Consider the following 15,668-nt stretch of genomic DNA (forward strand, 5'->3'; position numbering starts at 1 on the left):
TCCCACACACTATCTCTTTCAAAAGCAGAAAGCAGGCACAGAAATTAAGGTGTCAACTGTTTGCACAGCCAGCTGGAATTGCTGCTGAATTTCAACCTACAAGAAGGGTACTTGCACCAGTTTCAACTCCTCTTTTGGTCCAGGTGGCAATTTGATACTTTGAAAGGTTTCAGCTGTTTTATCGTTCAAGAAAAAACACATCTACAGTAGAAAGAAACCCAGTCTCTGGAGAGAAGACAAGAGGTTCTGGATTTTCACTATTTTTTAAAGTTAGTGCATTAGAATAAATATCTGCCATTCAGAGACCTTGCTATAAACAAAAGCACCCCAAATGAAGGGAAGAACTGTTGTGAAATATTATATGGATGGCAAAAATAACATCTTCAGCTATAAATTTTAAAGAGCTTTTTATTGTATGTTATGACAACTCTCTACAGATGAGATTTGAAATTTGAATCCAAGTTGCCACATTTAATTACTAAATAAATCTTGGACTAAATCTTCTGAGCCAATTTTAATAATTAAAGAATTTCCTCCTACTAATCCTTCCAAAAGAGAAAATTCATACCGTTTAATATAACTGTATAGCTTTCTGAGCTCTGTAACAGGGAAATACAAACCATAACTGTAAAATATTACTGTAACTCTGGAACATCTTAGGTTTATTCAGTATCCACATACTTTTGTTGCCTATCCTGCTGCACAGTTGTCTTACTGTGGTCACACTTTTCTGAAGAGACTCAAGAGTTTTCAGGTGGTTTAGGCTTGACTAAACCCCCAGATTTTACCACTTCCATCTTTAAAGATCAACATTTGACTTTCAATAGAGAGCTGAACTTGGGTTTAAGCCTCATTAAACAGCATCTGGGACTTTGAAGAAGCTGAAATTCTAAACAAGGGAATGATATTTGTAGGTAAAGATGCAGCCTAGCTTTTTGGCACAGACAAGCCAAGACTAACTTATCAGAGAATATTTTGCTACAACATTATCAAAATATTGTTGCTAGGTTGGTTAAATCCTTTGTAAGTAAACCTCAAGTTTGGATTAGATTATGAGCATAAAATACCTAGGTATGTTAACAGCTCAATTATGCTAAGCTAAGGCAATTGCTTCCATTTTCTGAAAAATGGATTTCTCTAAAATATGCTTACACACACAGGCTGCTGCTACTGTCAACTCTCTTACCACTTTTTAGATAAAAATATATCCTGCTTTACTTCAAAACTGTAAAAGTCAGTGAATGATAGTTAATTGCTCAGTCATGTAGCATGTACAGCTGCAGACCAAATAATGTCTGTTCATTTCCCAAGCTTATTTCAAGTGTGTTCTCATGGGTCCTCTGTAACTCCCTCCACTCCATCCCTTAGCCAGACATGCATCTCTCCCCATCCCCTGAACCACTTTGTTCTATTTTTGTTACCGCTTGATATTTAAGGTAATGATGAGCCTTTTGTCCTTGGTCTCCAGACAGCTGAAAATCTGGGTCTGGATTCTTTCATCTGTTCCATGCACAAAAATGTGCCTGCACTGAACCCCACTGCTTGCTCACAGGGGCCTAATAAGAACAGGTTTCTATATGCAAGTGTCCAATGGCAAAAATGTGCATTATGTTTCCAGCATTCAAGTATTCTCAATATTTATGATGCACAAGTGTCTCTTTCAACATCAAGATGATCAATAAGAACTCATCATTTTAACAGGAACATCCACAGACATATGTTAAATACTTGATAGTGCATATATATTTCTGGGTAGAGTATATTTTCATTCGTTTATGTTTGCTAAGCTGCAAGACTATTTTTGCATTAGAAGATCACCAAGAAAAGCAAGAAAAGCACATACTTGGTAGGAATTTAATGCAGATGCATAACGGGTATTTTTAGTGTGCTTTTAAGGGGGTGTTGCAGAAATCTAAAAGGTTAATAGTCTAAAATTTTTCTTCAGGTACTTTTGAAAAATCCCACTATTTAAAATTATTCCTCACTATGTAAATACTTCTATTAGGAGTAAGACTTGAGAATTCATATGCTTCAGGGTCTCTGACAACAAAATTTCCATTTCAGTTTAAAATAACCAACCAAACAAACCACAAAGCCAGCTAAGAGAAAAAAAAATTGACATTTTTTCCAATTCCATGTCAAAGCAGATCTCTAGATCGGTGCTTCCAGCTGCATATCTTATGTTGCCTTTGCAAAGACTGAATTTAGCAACTGCAGTCAGATGTCTGCAGTGTGGTACAATACAGGTTAATAGTGAGATGTTTTGTTTGTATCTCAATTGTCTTCTAGATTATCTTACTGAATCACAGATCTGCTGGAAGGTCTGTTACCAGTTCTGAGGCATCAGTCCAAAATGAGAGAGGAGACTGCTCGGGTCTGGACATTACAATTATGCACCAGTGTCACATACATTGGCTGAGAGGAGACATAATCTGTGTTTCACAATAAACCAGAGTTATCCAACCCTCGCCCCTGAGGTCTCCCACAGCAGCTCTAAGGCAGGAGGGAACAGTGGACCCAGCACAGACAGGGCTGATCCCAGCACAGACAGGGCTGATCCCAGCACAGACAGGGCTGATCCCAGCTCCACCTTACACAGAGGTTATCTCTGTGCAGGATTTATTTGTCATGTTATATGACAGGGGGGAATCTGCCTCTTCTGACTTAGCTAAGAATTTCAACTTCAGCACAAAGGGAACACAAGAGGTCCCTTTTAGGAGGGCTAAATTTGACATTAGGAACAGATAAGGGCTTTGCCTAGTCCCCCAAGACTGCAGGAAGCTGCATGTCCTCCAAGGCCACTGACTGTGTTTGACCATGCTCAGTGTGAAGAACTTTTTACTGACATCTTGAAATTGCCCTCACTGAAACTCGTGTCTTTTGACTCTTTTTGTCCATCTAGTGCACATCTCTGAGAGGAGTCTGTCTCTGCCTTCTCTCTAGCTCCTCATTCCCCTTTCTGTGAAAGGCAGAATCGCTTCCTTTGAAATGATACTTCCATAATTCAAAAGTTACTTGCATTTTACAGATAATGGGTTAAAAGCCTGATCAAGGAGATCCTTGACAGACTGCAACAGTTACCTGGGACGATGATACACACACGTCCCCCAAATTAAATCAATCAATCAGTTTCCCAGAGCAAGGCAAAACAGATTCAAAGACACTGGGAACTGACTGCTGTAGTTAGAAATTACTCAGTCTACACTTGTAGAAGATGCTCCTAAAACCTAGCAAATCTAACAAAGGCCACAGAGCAACAAAGGGGTCTAAAGGGAAAATACAGAGTTATTTAATGCACCAAGCTGTTCACCAGATTATTACATCATTAAAGGGGAAAACTGCAACAGAGCAAAAAAGTTGTTTGTAAGAGATCATGTCTCACTGATGCCTTACAACTGGTAACAATATTGCTGCTCTCTGAAAAAATAATTATGACGCCAGAAATATTCCAGACACGTTGCAAACACATACAAGAGCAGTCATAACTTCACTACTATTTATTATAAAGCAAAACCTTTTAAGAATACAAGTAGCCAAAGAATAAAACCAAAATAAAACAGTGCAGAATTTCTTCATGGTTATTTTTTTCATAGCATTTATTTATTTGTACTTTAAATTACTCACAGAAAAGGAAATCACCCCTTTCTTTCCAATGGGAGACTTGTCAGCCAGCAAACCCACAGCTGAAGATCTTTATCTCAAAGAGGCTAAAAGACTAAATTATTTACAATTTAACTATAACCTAATTCCAAAGGAATTGTGCTCATGCAGCATTTTCTAACAGTTTATGCAAGCACAGGCCAGCTGAGAACAAACAAGGCATTAGCTGCATACGATTCCAGATTCCTAATTAACCATACATACTACAACAAGCACCATCACTGCACTAAACAAGTTAACATGCAAATTATTCTTCTATCAAGCCAATGCTACAGAGACAACATAATTTCGAAGCATAGCAGACGAATCAAGCCTCTGGTTTTAACCTCCCTTCATGATTAGATAATCCAATTTGCTTTCCTAAACATTTGTACAATAACAGCACATAAATGCTAAAACTAGTCTACTGTGTTGCTTTTGATATTGTAAAAATAAAAGGATTAGTGGCAAAAGTTTTGTGCTTAGGAAGAAGTAACCATCTATTTGCACAATCTTTCATATGCTTCATAGATATATCCAGACATCACATGTACTTTTCATCCAAATTCCTGCCCATGCTCACATAAGAAGACCTGCCTCTGAACTGAACATAGAATCCACCTAACAAAACTTTTTTTCAGCTATACGAGTTTATACTCTACAGTTCCATACAAATTATTTTAAAAGTTACCAACAGCATCCTTCTAAAAGAAATGGAACAACCAGAAATTGCTACACTCAGTGGAAGTATGTAATAATTTAAAATAGCATGTTAAAAATATAGTGTGTACAAACCGGTCCACATCCAGAAAAACACAATACCATAGCACATGTTAAAAATGGATCCTAAACCACACTCCTCCTACCTCAAAGGCAGGGCTTTAGGCTGTATCTGGATTAACAGGAAAAACTGAGTAGGATTTAATTATTCCCTTTGCTGGGATGACAAGAATGACTGCAGGGCACGAGGGCAGGGAAGCAGGCAGCAGTGCTCAGCAATCACTCGCAGTTCTGCATCCTGCAGTGCTGTGTGGACCTTATAACCTTCAGCTTAAGCCATTCCCTCGTGATCAGAGCAGTCATACTGCCTGGTGCTGAATTACATTGTCACTGGTAATGCTACAGGATGGGTCATATCCATCAAACCAAGTAAAACCCTGCACAGAAAGATTTATACGCTGCTTTGCAGTACAACTGCTCACAACAGGGAGGGAGCAGCCAAGACCTGACACTCCATGTGTCCCTCCTGAGCAACAGCAGATGAGTCCTGGAGAAAAAGAGGGCAAACAGAAAGCATCTTAACTTCTTTAATGTTCTTCAAAGGGGAAAAAAAACCTGCAAGAAAAAGGACATGCAAGTACACTGCAATGTTCAGTGTTTGACAGCTGGAAAAAAAAAAAAGAACAAAAAAGCATTGCAGTAGGCATGGATAGGACCACAACACAATTATTTTAAACTAATCTCCATCAAAAAACCGAAATACTTGCTGTCCACACATGCCTGCTTCTGCTGATCTTTTCCTCCTGGAGCACAGGAACTCCTCAAAAGGTGGCATCAGGACTGACCAAGTGTGGCTGGGTACAGAAGACCCACAAGTCTAATTTCATTTCACTGCAGTTCAGAACAGAAGAATGACAGAAGAGGGCTGAACTGGGGCCAGTTCTGCCTGTTCTAAAATTTCCAGTGATGAAAAGCAGACAGATGCAGGGATTATTTGTTTAGGTGGGTAGGAATACTGTATGAGCTCTCACACAAATACTGGTGACAGACACAGCCCTTTCTATAATACTATGAACTGATCTGAAATACTGCAGTGGAGAACTTAGCCCTTTACAGGGGTACAAAACCAGAAGATCTGTAAATCAGGGACAGGAAAAGCATCAATGAAAATCAGTGACTACTTACCATAATCATATCTGATTTGAGACCTTTGGGAGCAAGTTCCTTCCCCTCAAGGAGTGCGTTTTGTAAAAGCTATTAACTATTAGCAATCCAGAAGCCTTGGGCAGGACAAATAAACTAATCAATGTCCAGCAGCTGCACAGTGCAGATCACTGATCAAGAGAGACCTGGTTCCACAATGAGAAAGAACTAGCAAGTGATGTATAAGGTCACAGTCTAACTCTTACTGCCACGCTAGGAGACCTCAAGCACTTTAATCCTCACAAAAGGGGTTGCAGCAGGTGCCCAGCAAAAGTCTGGGGAGGCAAATGCAAACTTCTACCAGCTGGCAGCAACTCAAGACATCATGACCTGTACTTTATAAGTTATTGCTGAAGAGCTCCCAGATGAGCTACATTAATAAAGCTGCAGCCTAATTAAACCACATCCTTCACATCTCATGCTCCCATGTGTCTGGGAAGATCAATGCAAACCAAGGCAACCCAAGTGGGAATCATTAAATGCATCTGTGAGCCACGCCAGATCAACAAACAATTAGACACACAATGTACCAATCAGGACAACAAACCAGCCTTATGGTTATGATCCCATCAGCTTAGCTTTCCTCAAGTGTACTTCCAATTAATTATAAAACATTTATACACAAACAGTGGCATCTCTAAATGTCTACTTTAAACACCATTAACACTGTCAATAGTCTAATTTCTATATGTAAACAACACAGCCTTGCTCTAGACAGGAATGTCTTACCCCACTGAAACTTTCCGTGCTTTTTGCAAGTACATAATTATACTGATATAGCTGTAATCCCTGAAGGAAGTGAATGGGAAATATGTGTAAACATACTAACCAGGAAATAGAGTTCTGCAAAAAACAGTGATTAATGAATTCAATCAATATCAAAAAGAGGGAATACCTCAATAATTTTCAGGAACCCACTCAACAATCTATTTAAAGTTTTTAGAAGACAGAATAAAAAACCACACGTGCTACAGCTCTGCATGGAGCTCACAACTTTTTGCAAAGACCAGTGCTGCCACTTTCTGGATGAGTGCATTTACCCATTTCCCAGATGGGTGAAAAGGCTGTGGGGTGCTACATTCGCTGGGCTGGAAACTGGACCAAGCAGGCAGAGCTTGGCTGGGAGAGCAGAGGGCCCCACACAGCAACACTGATGCCTTTATCAAGGAAGAAAAAGGTTTCTCATAAAAAAAGAAAAATCAATCAAACAAACATGTTTAATATCTGGAAAAGAAAGGCCTTTAGGAGCTAGAGAAGCATTAATAGAATGAAACTGTCATCTGTACAGCCTGCACACCTCTTTGCATATCCAAAACAATGAGAAAGGACTTGTCAAAGAAGGCTTTCCCATCACTGTCCTGTGTTACTCTGGGATCAAATGGCTGATCCCAGAGCACCAATATCCTGAGAAATGCTCTGCTCTTGTCATGTAGACATGAGCCTTTTGCTACAGCCTCCAAAGTGTCAACACAGAGAATGCATCTCTCCCATTTTGTGAAAGCCCTGACACATTCAGAAAACAAACAAAACAACAAAAAAGAATCTCCAAACCTTACCAAAACTTGATAGTCTACATTATTACCAGCTACAGACCAGGTGGACTTCTTAGTCTGCAGTACCAAAGGAGAGACATTCATTTTAACTTTCTTTTTTTTATTGTGTTTATTTGCTTTTTTTCTTAGTGCCTTAAAGTGTCTCCTTTGCTGGCATTTATCAACAAATACTTGAAGACTAGAAGAGTCATAGCCACTTACGATTCAATCCAAGCAGTTTCTGTAGCTGGACGTGGTTATTTGGTTTGCAATACTAAAAATAAAACACTAAAGCAAACAAACCCTCCACAGCTGGATATGCTAGCACTGCCAAAAAACCCAAATAATCCAGATCAATTTGAGTGGCTTGGGATCATATGCTAACTCAGTGGCTCTTAACTCCTAAAATGAAATTCAGTTTTCTGTATAATCAGAAAAGCAGTTAATTCAATATAGATATTACAGGATGTAACACCAATATTCTAGTATCAAATATTTACTTCAATCAATATTGATTATTGTAATAATAACAATGTATTGTACCTTATGGGGCTACCAATCTGAAGTCACTCTTTGGTGAACTAGGGCAGAAATGTGGTGAATAGGAGGAACGAGGTGTACTCTGACCAGAACAGTTAGATGTGCCATCTCTGACTATCAATGTCCACCACATTTGGTGTAAGGATTTAAAATTTTATTTTTCACTTCCATCTGACTGTCCTCAACCATCAGTCCACACTTGGTCTGGCAGAACAACTTTTCCACAAAACCTCCCCTCGCACTGATATCTTTAAAGCAGCAGCATTAGTGCTATTTAGATCACAAGATTTCCAACTCTCATGTTACCAGAGAATGAGGAAATCTGTCCAGGCAGACATTTCAGTGAAGTAGCATCTAATTATTTCCTCTCTTAGTGAATCTTTCTTAGAGCAGAGCCTAAAAGGAACTTAAAACAAATCCCACCCATTTAAAAACTATGGCAGGGTTATGACTGCATCTCACTTCTTTTCAGTTCCTTTTTTTGAGCCCTACTAAATTTCATCGGTAACAGCTGTCTTCCCATCTTTAGATTTTAGGAATCTCACTCATGTTAGAACTTGCCAAACGGAGCTCTTGTCCACACTAGAAAACAGTAGCAATTTGCTTATCTTCCTGCAAACAAAAGAGTGTAACAGATGCTCTATCAAAATAAGAATAACCATACTGATAAAAGTCACTTATACACTGAGGTAAGTCCTCCATTAGTCTTTTCCTGAAGCTATCATTATAACTGTACTTCAGGAAAAACAAATCAAATCTAAACCAGGTAGAACAGCCAAGCTGATGCACAATGTATTTAGTATTACTGTTTACTTTAGCAGGCAGAAGAAGGAAAAAAAATAAATTTGACATATTGTTGTACCAACAATGAACAAATAACAAAATAATATACCCTACAATGCAGCTACATTTATGGCATTGTTTCATTTGTTACCATCAGAACAATACAGTGGATACTAATGATAATCACTATATGAGTGCTTGCTTCCTTTCTTCATATTTCCTACCTTATTTTTCCTTCTCTCACAAAACACCCAAAGTTACCAGTATGAACAAGATAAGTCTAAATAAACTATTAGAAGAACAGAGATAGAATCCAGAGGTATCTTCCTCACAAGTGAAACAAAGAGGTATGAGGAAGTGTCAGCTCCAAATACTTCATCACTGCCCAGGGCAATTCTAGAACATATCTGGGGAAGCCAAGATATAAACAACACGTTTTTGTTGTAAAAGCAACATTTCAATAGGTGTGCTCTGAAGGAAAAGAAACAGCAGGCTGGAAAGGAAGACTGACCAAAATTGATGGAAAAGTTGCTCAAGACTGACATAACAGGATAATTGTCAGATAATTGTAAGAAGACTTCACACACAGGGAAACACAGCCTCAAAGCTGCTCCAAGGTCAGCAGGATTTGGGCTGAACAATTTAGGAAAGGCAACCTCTGGAGTCATTGTAGTTACATGTTCGCAGCTCCTAATCCAAAAGGAAGCTCCTTTTAAACTTGGTATTGCAGATGATAGGAGCCTGCACTTTTTAATCATTATTATTTTCCTCCTCTGGCAGACTGGGAATTGCTATTCAGTAGTTCTAGGCATTAAGTAATTTTGAGGTGCACAGGACATTTTAATTAGGCCAACACTGTTTTATACATTGTATTGATTTTGCCCTTTTTTGGCTATTAATTGATTTATTTTTTCCAGTTGAGGATATGAATTTATCATTGATTTCTACTAAGTCAAACAGCTGAAGGATGATACACCTACTGCAACTTGATGTTTTCCCATAAAATGCCTCCAGGGAAGAAAGTTTCCATTTTACCTGCTTTCCAGGTGAAATGGCTCCACAACTGCAGGCTCAGCTCTGCAAGAAACTACAGCCCTGGATTATTGCCACTGAGTAATGTGATCACTGCCAGGCAAGGAAGGTACTTATGCACATCAGGAGAATGGTAGCTTGTAAACACAATTCATCACCAGTGGCAGTCACTCAGTATGTTAGAACGCTCACATTATTTTTTATTCCAAATCATTATGCACAAGACAGTGTGAATAGAGATCTTTTAAATTAGATCTTTCACATCTGATCCTCTTCTTCAGCTTTTAGTAGATCCAGCAGAGATGCCAGACAAGCTTTCCATTAATCCTTTTAGAATAGGATTTCCTCTCCATCAAAGAACATTGCATGAGGGTTTATATGCTCTGACCAAGGCTCTCCATGTCGACACAATCAGATGCAAGGTTCTAGGGCCTGCTTCTCCTCACTGTATCTCACCCGAACTTATCACTGATGCATTTTTGTGGAAATTAACAGTTTCCAGAGATGCCTTTATTTTTTTTTCCCCCTCCAAAGGACACGATCTTCTGGAGAAAAAAAAAGCCAAATCCCATTGTTACACAGCAGTCACATGCTGCATGCTTGTTACCACAGTTATAAAACCTACTGAAATTATCAGGTTAGTCTACCAGTGCTTCTCAGAGGGTATAAAGTTGTTTTCAGCTACTGGATGAGATTTCAACAATATCTTTTAATTAACTGTTTGGAAATCTCAACCACCCAATACTGGGCATGTCAGTGTTAGAAGGGAGATATTGATCTGCTCAACTGATCATTGTAAGGATGCTGTAGCTCCAAAAGGGGCAATTAGATGTTTGTATCAGAACACTTGCAAGCCTTCCATGGAAAGCCAGAGAACTGGCTGGGATCCACTGGAAATCTGCCCTTGGAGCACTAAGCACAAGAGAAGCCTCACACAGACAGAGCAGGGAGATGTTCTGTTGCATTAACTGCAATTGACAGGAGGAGGACCTGGGACTGAATTTTACCTGGCAAAAGGAAAACTCCAATTTCCAAGTGAGCCTGATGCAGTTCATTTAGTCTTGGAAGAACCTCCAAACTTGGACTGAGCAATTCTGAGTACCAGCCTTGCCAATTCCCTTTATGAAAACAGAAGATGGCAGAAGTTTGCACATGAAGGATTGTTAAGAGGAGCAATCCTCAGCTAAAACCGGCCATTCTTTCAATACTTTATTTTCACTGATGCACTGGGCAGAGCTATTATTAAACCCAGGGTCACAGAATGAACGGCTAATATGCTGCTAATGGATGCAGCTGTTACTCACTTCATGAGTCATGAGAGTAACACCACTGAGTGGCACTTCAGTAACTTAGAAGAGAGATGGGAGTCAAAGCTTCTGGATGTAACACCAGCAGGAAGACCTGCAATTGCCAATCTGCAACATTCTCTCAGCCTGTTACAACACAGGTGGAATGCAAGTTAATATTACAGTTTATTAAGGAGTTAATAAATGGGTTGATTTGCAAGGAGTGTTTCCTTAGATCTACCTGCACTGAGTCAGACAAATGTGCTACATGACACGCAGTGAGAAAAAAATAATTTTATATACTCAGCAACAGAACAGATCCTGAGTTGCAAATTAACTTTAACCCTAACAGAGACCATCTAAGTGAGGAATTGCCATGTTAATAATACCTTGCATTTTTAATCTATACTTCAATCAGGAAGTCCAAAGAACTGTAAATACTTGCTCTTGTAACAGGTAACATGATGTTTTGTGTATCAGATTCAGAAGCAAAGTTGATTTAACAAGAGTTTCATCTGCTAATAGTTTCCTATTGCATTCCTACTCTAAAAACTCTCATTTTCTCAAACACATCCATTTCTTTTGTAGCATAATGTTTCCAGCTCCTCTGCGTATTTGTTACAACCCAACTGCACAATACCCTGCCTTAACCCATGAGTTCTGACCTCCAACAGCCTGAGGAAAGAACACATAAGGCAGCACCAACACAGTTCTCCCCCTGCTCTGAGTCTTAACATGACATCCCATTTTGACGCTCCATCCATCACAAAATTAGAGTTTCCATCCATTGACGCAGCTAAAAGAAGTAGTAGGGGAGAGAAGATGAAAAGAAAGGGTTCCTCAGCAATGCCACTCAACTCAGAGCAGTAAAATAAAATAAAACAGCCAAACCACTTGCAATAGCAACAGTGTACCCAGGCAGAGAGTGAATCACTAACAATTTCTTGGAGCTTTATCAAGAGAGAGCCCATTTTATAGATTACTGTAAAATGAGAATGGAAATAATGCTTAGAATTTCAATAAGCCTTTTAATTTATTGCTTTGAATCTAATGCATTTAATAGAAAGTAGCTGTCTTCAAGGCAAGGTCTGTGGTATTTGCTTTTAGGACATTGTCCTCTTCCCTTTTCATACACAGATAAATAATAAGACTAAAGCATAATGTTCATTATCCATTTTTCACTAGGAAGAATTCAGCTAAATGCAGCAGCATTGACAAAGCAACTAAGCTTAGTAAATGAAAGCTCTCCTACATCACAGTGGCTAAGGCTAACGAGTAAATAAACAGATACGTTTTTAACAAGATGTTTTCCTTGCTTACTACACACAGTTTTGAGAAATTTCATTTGAGTCTCATTTTTGGTGGCTATGTATCAGGTTTGGATGAAGATGTTTTAATGCATTTGTGAATAATTAGCAGGGAAGTGTTGATAATGAGGACAAAAGGGAGAGGAAGAAAATCTGTCTCTAATAAGCATCCTCAATATTCTACTTCTTTTCAAAAAGTAGTTGGGTATGAAAGTCACAAATGTACAGCAAACACCAGGATTACCAACATGCTGAGGGAATGCTTGGGCCAGTCTGTCCAGCAGGGTCCTTTAACAACCTGAGGGGCTGAAAATGCTGCAATTTCAGCCTGGACAGTGACTGTCCTAAACCTAGTGATGAAGCAAAGACTTCTCACTCACATATAATACTGACCTTTGAAGTGGCCTTTTACAATGCACAGCTCCACCAACACGAATTTCTGCCCCACACTGAAGCACTGAGCTGTGCAGCTGAGCTGCCTGTACCCTTCTGAGTCACTCCTGTCATGTATTCAATCAGTGGTTAACACAGGCCCAAATAAAAGTCAGAAAAGAAAGGAAAAGGAATCTATGGAAGTAACTTATGCAGCCTCAATATGAATAAAGAAGCAGAATTTTACAGAATATCAGTGGAAGAAATCCCTACAATTACATGAGATCAGAGATCAAAAACCACGGTCATTAAACTAGAAAGATACAGAACTCAATTTGGAAAAATATAACATTGGCAACCTCAGGGGAACAAGAGAGAATTGAGCTGTGAATGTTTAAAACTCAGCATATTAAATGACTATGAGACAAAAATTTAATCCAAGTGTTCAGCAAATAGGGACAATACAAATTAGTATTGCTGTTTCAAATACTAATGTTGCCCCATGTATCAAAACATTACCAATTCTAAAGCTTTGTTACACCATTTTATTACTACTAAGCGGAGAAACCAATAAAAATAGCACAAGAACTCCTGAGCCCGTAAAAAACCCAGCTAATTAACTGCAGAACTAGAAGTATAGAGATACCCACAGTCTATTGATGGACAAGCATAGCTTTAGGCCTGAATTCTAAGTCCCAAATCCTCTTAGATAAATTCCTCTACAAGCTAGGGAGCTCTGTGGCATAATGCAAACACCAAATCCAGAGTTCTGATAAAATGCCACATAAAAGTTAAGACTGGTTTCTGACGTCTATCAAGATATGTATTTCAGTTTTAAAACACAGCTTAGCCTAATTTTTCTGTCATCATCTCATTTTTCCCCCCCTGTGACACACCACTATTTTCAGAAGAGTTTGTTCATTTACATGAGCACATACACAGCACATTTAGTATATTTTCTTCAATCTGTTCCCTGGGAATGCAAGTCAAAATCTGGGAATTTGTGACATGCCTTTAGGGCATTGCTCTACTGACTGACCGCTGAGGTATCCTGTCAGAATTCTGAAAAGTGACACTTTGTCCCCTTCGAAGTTTGACAACGTTATTCAAAGTCAAAAGGGCACTAAGGGAGGGGGAAAGAGGATCTGAACTCCTGAAAACAGAGAAATGAGACCCTGCTTAAGGGAGGAAGCTTGTTGTTGAGTTAATATGGTGGGCTCTTAAGGAACAAGGAGGATTCTTGGGGATTACTTTGCTCTGGAGAAATTTCTAATCTTTCTACTGCCTGTTCTATGCTTAAGGGACTGTTTGCTTGAAATGTCTGTTCCATCATCTACTCCCAGTAATACTTTTCTTTCTATTTAAAATAAAAGTCTGCTAAAATGTTCAAATTAAAAAATGAAAGTCCACATAAGCATGGCAAGTACACAGGATCTCCCTGTGAAAGTAAAGGAGAATGCCAAGACAGGGGATCTCTTATGAAAGCAGCAGGAGGTGCTCTGGAATCCATTGGGAACTCCACACCCTTTCCAACTCCAGCAAAAGCAGACAGCAAACAGACAGGCACATTAGCACTTCTCAGCACTATTTACCCATCCCTGCATTTTACAGAGAAGCAAGTGACCTTCTCTTGTCCCACAGGCTTTATCAACTCTGATAAATAGTTCAGTTAAAAAACAGGGAAGCTGTTTAGGAGGTGATGATTTATCGGTCCAATCTTCTCAAATATATAATTAATTTTTTTTCCCCTGTTGATGCAAACAGTCAAACCCAAAACCTTGTGTTTTACTGTCTCTTCCAGTTTCCGTAATAAACATAGCTTCCTTCTTCAGAATTCATAATTGAATCTGGTGTCTATATAACAAATATAAGAAACTATAACATTCTCCTCCCACAGGCAAATCCAACCAGCATTCAACTCCACAGTTTGGAAATAAAACTCCAACATGCATGAGTATGAGCTCTTACACTGAGAATCTGCAAAATGTATTTTGCAGTATTTTCACCTTTTTGTTCAGAAAACACACACTGTCTGCTCAGAAGATTGTCCACAGTTCTCTGACACTAAGCTGAGGTGTTGTTCTTTAGAAGGGCAGGCAGTTACCAACAACCAGAGAAGTGGTTCAGTCCTGCTAAGGGTATTTGTTACAAGCTAGAACACCATGAATTCTGGATTTTCCTACTTTTACACAGTGTAACATCGTTTGCTACTTATGATTTATACTGAAAATATAACCAGAGCTAACTCAAGACTAGAAATTCAGTAAGTGCTGAAACATCTCAAATGCAATTGTATACTGGTCTGTGAATTTTGTGGACACAAACAGAAATTATCCATAGCTAAAAAGGCAAAAAAAGCTTTAGTCATGGAAATATAGACCTGTACTATTGTGTACACTCCCATCACCACTGACAGAGGATCACTACAGGAAATTTCTAGACCTATGGGATAATGAAGCGCCCACAGAGGATCAGATGAAATGCAAAATTAATGCTTCAACCACTCATCCAAGGGCCAAGAAAAATCCAAGTGCATACACTTGACCATTGCTGCAAAGAGAGCATAAAGGTTTTCAAATCTCTTCCAGGACCATGTTTGCTCAAAGATCTCCCAGGTGGTATAGATTCTTACCCTTATTAATACTGTGCCTTCTACATCTTCCCTGTAAATTCAATAAGATGTCACAGGTAAAAACCACTGCTGAGGGCAACAAGGCTTAAGCACTGTTTTGCAGGCACTGTTTAATAAGAAAACAAACATTAAGAAAAAATAAACAACAGAATGATTCATTATTATTTTCAAACCTGGAAGGCTGGCTTTGGGGTTTTTTTTAAGTTGCCTTAAAACACAATAGCTCTGCTATTGTGTTAAGCAATGCTGGTATCAGTGGTAGGTAATGTCATATTTACCAGAAAGTACAGAGAGTTCAGAGATACTGAAAAACCCCCAGGCAATAAAAACCCCAGACAGACTTCTTGCACTTCACCATTTGTGAATCTGGGATCATATATCTTCCTGTAATTTACACAGCTGAATATTCATCTACAGAATCAAACCACCCCCCTCCAAAAGCTCATTAGTTTCTTCAACTAAACTTTAGTGATCTTTTGAGCTCCCCATGGTTCCACCTTCTGAGCAGCCCAGGCAGGAACAAACACAGAGCTCTGTCTCATCGTGCAGAAGGCACAGAACAGCTCCCAGAAGCACTGGCTCTTATCCCTTCCTGTTCCCTGCACTGGAGAGGGAAAACACA

This window comes from Coloeus monedula, assembly GCF_965178545.1.
Source record: "Coloeus monedula genome assembly, chromosome: 13".
NCBI lineage: Eukaryota > Metazoa > Chordata > Aves > Passeriformes > Corvidae > Coloeus > Coloeus monedula.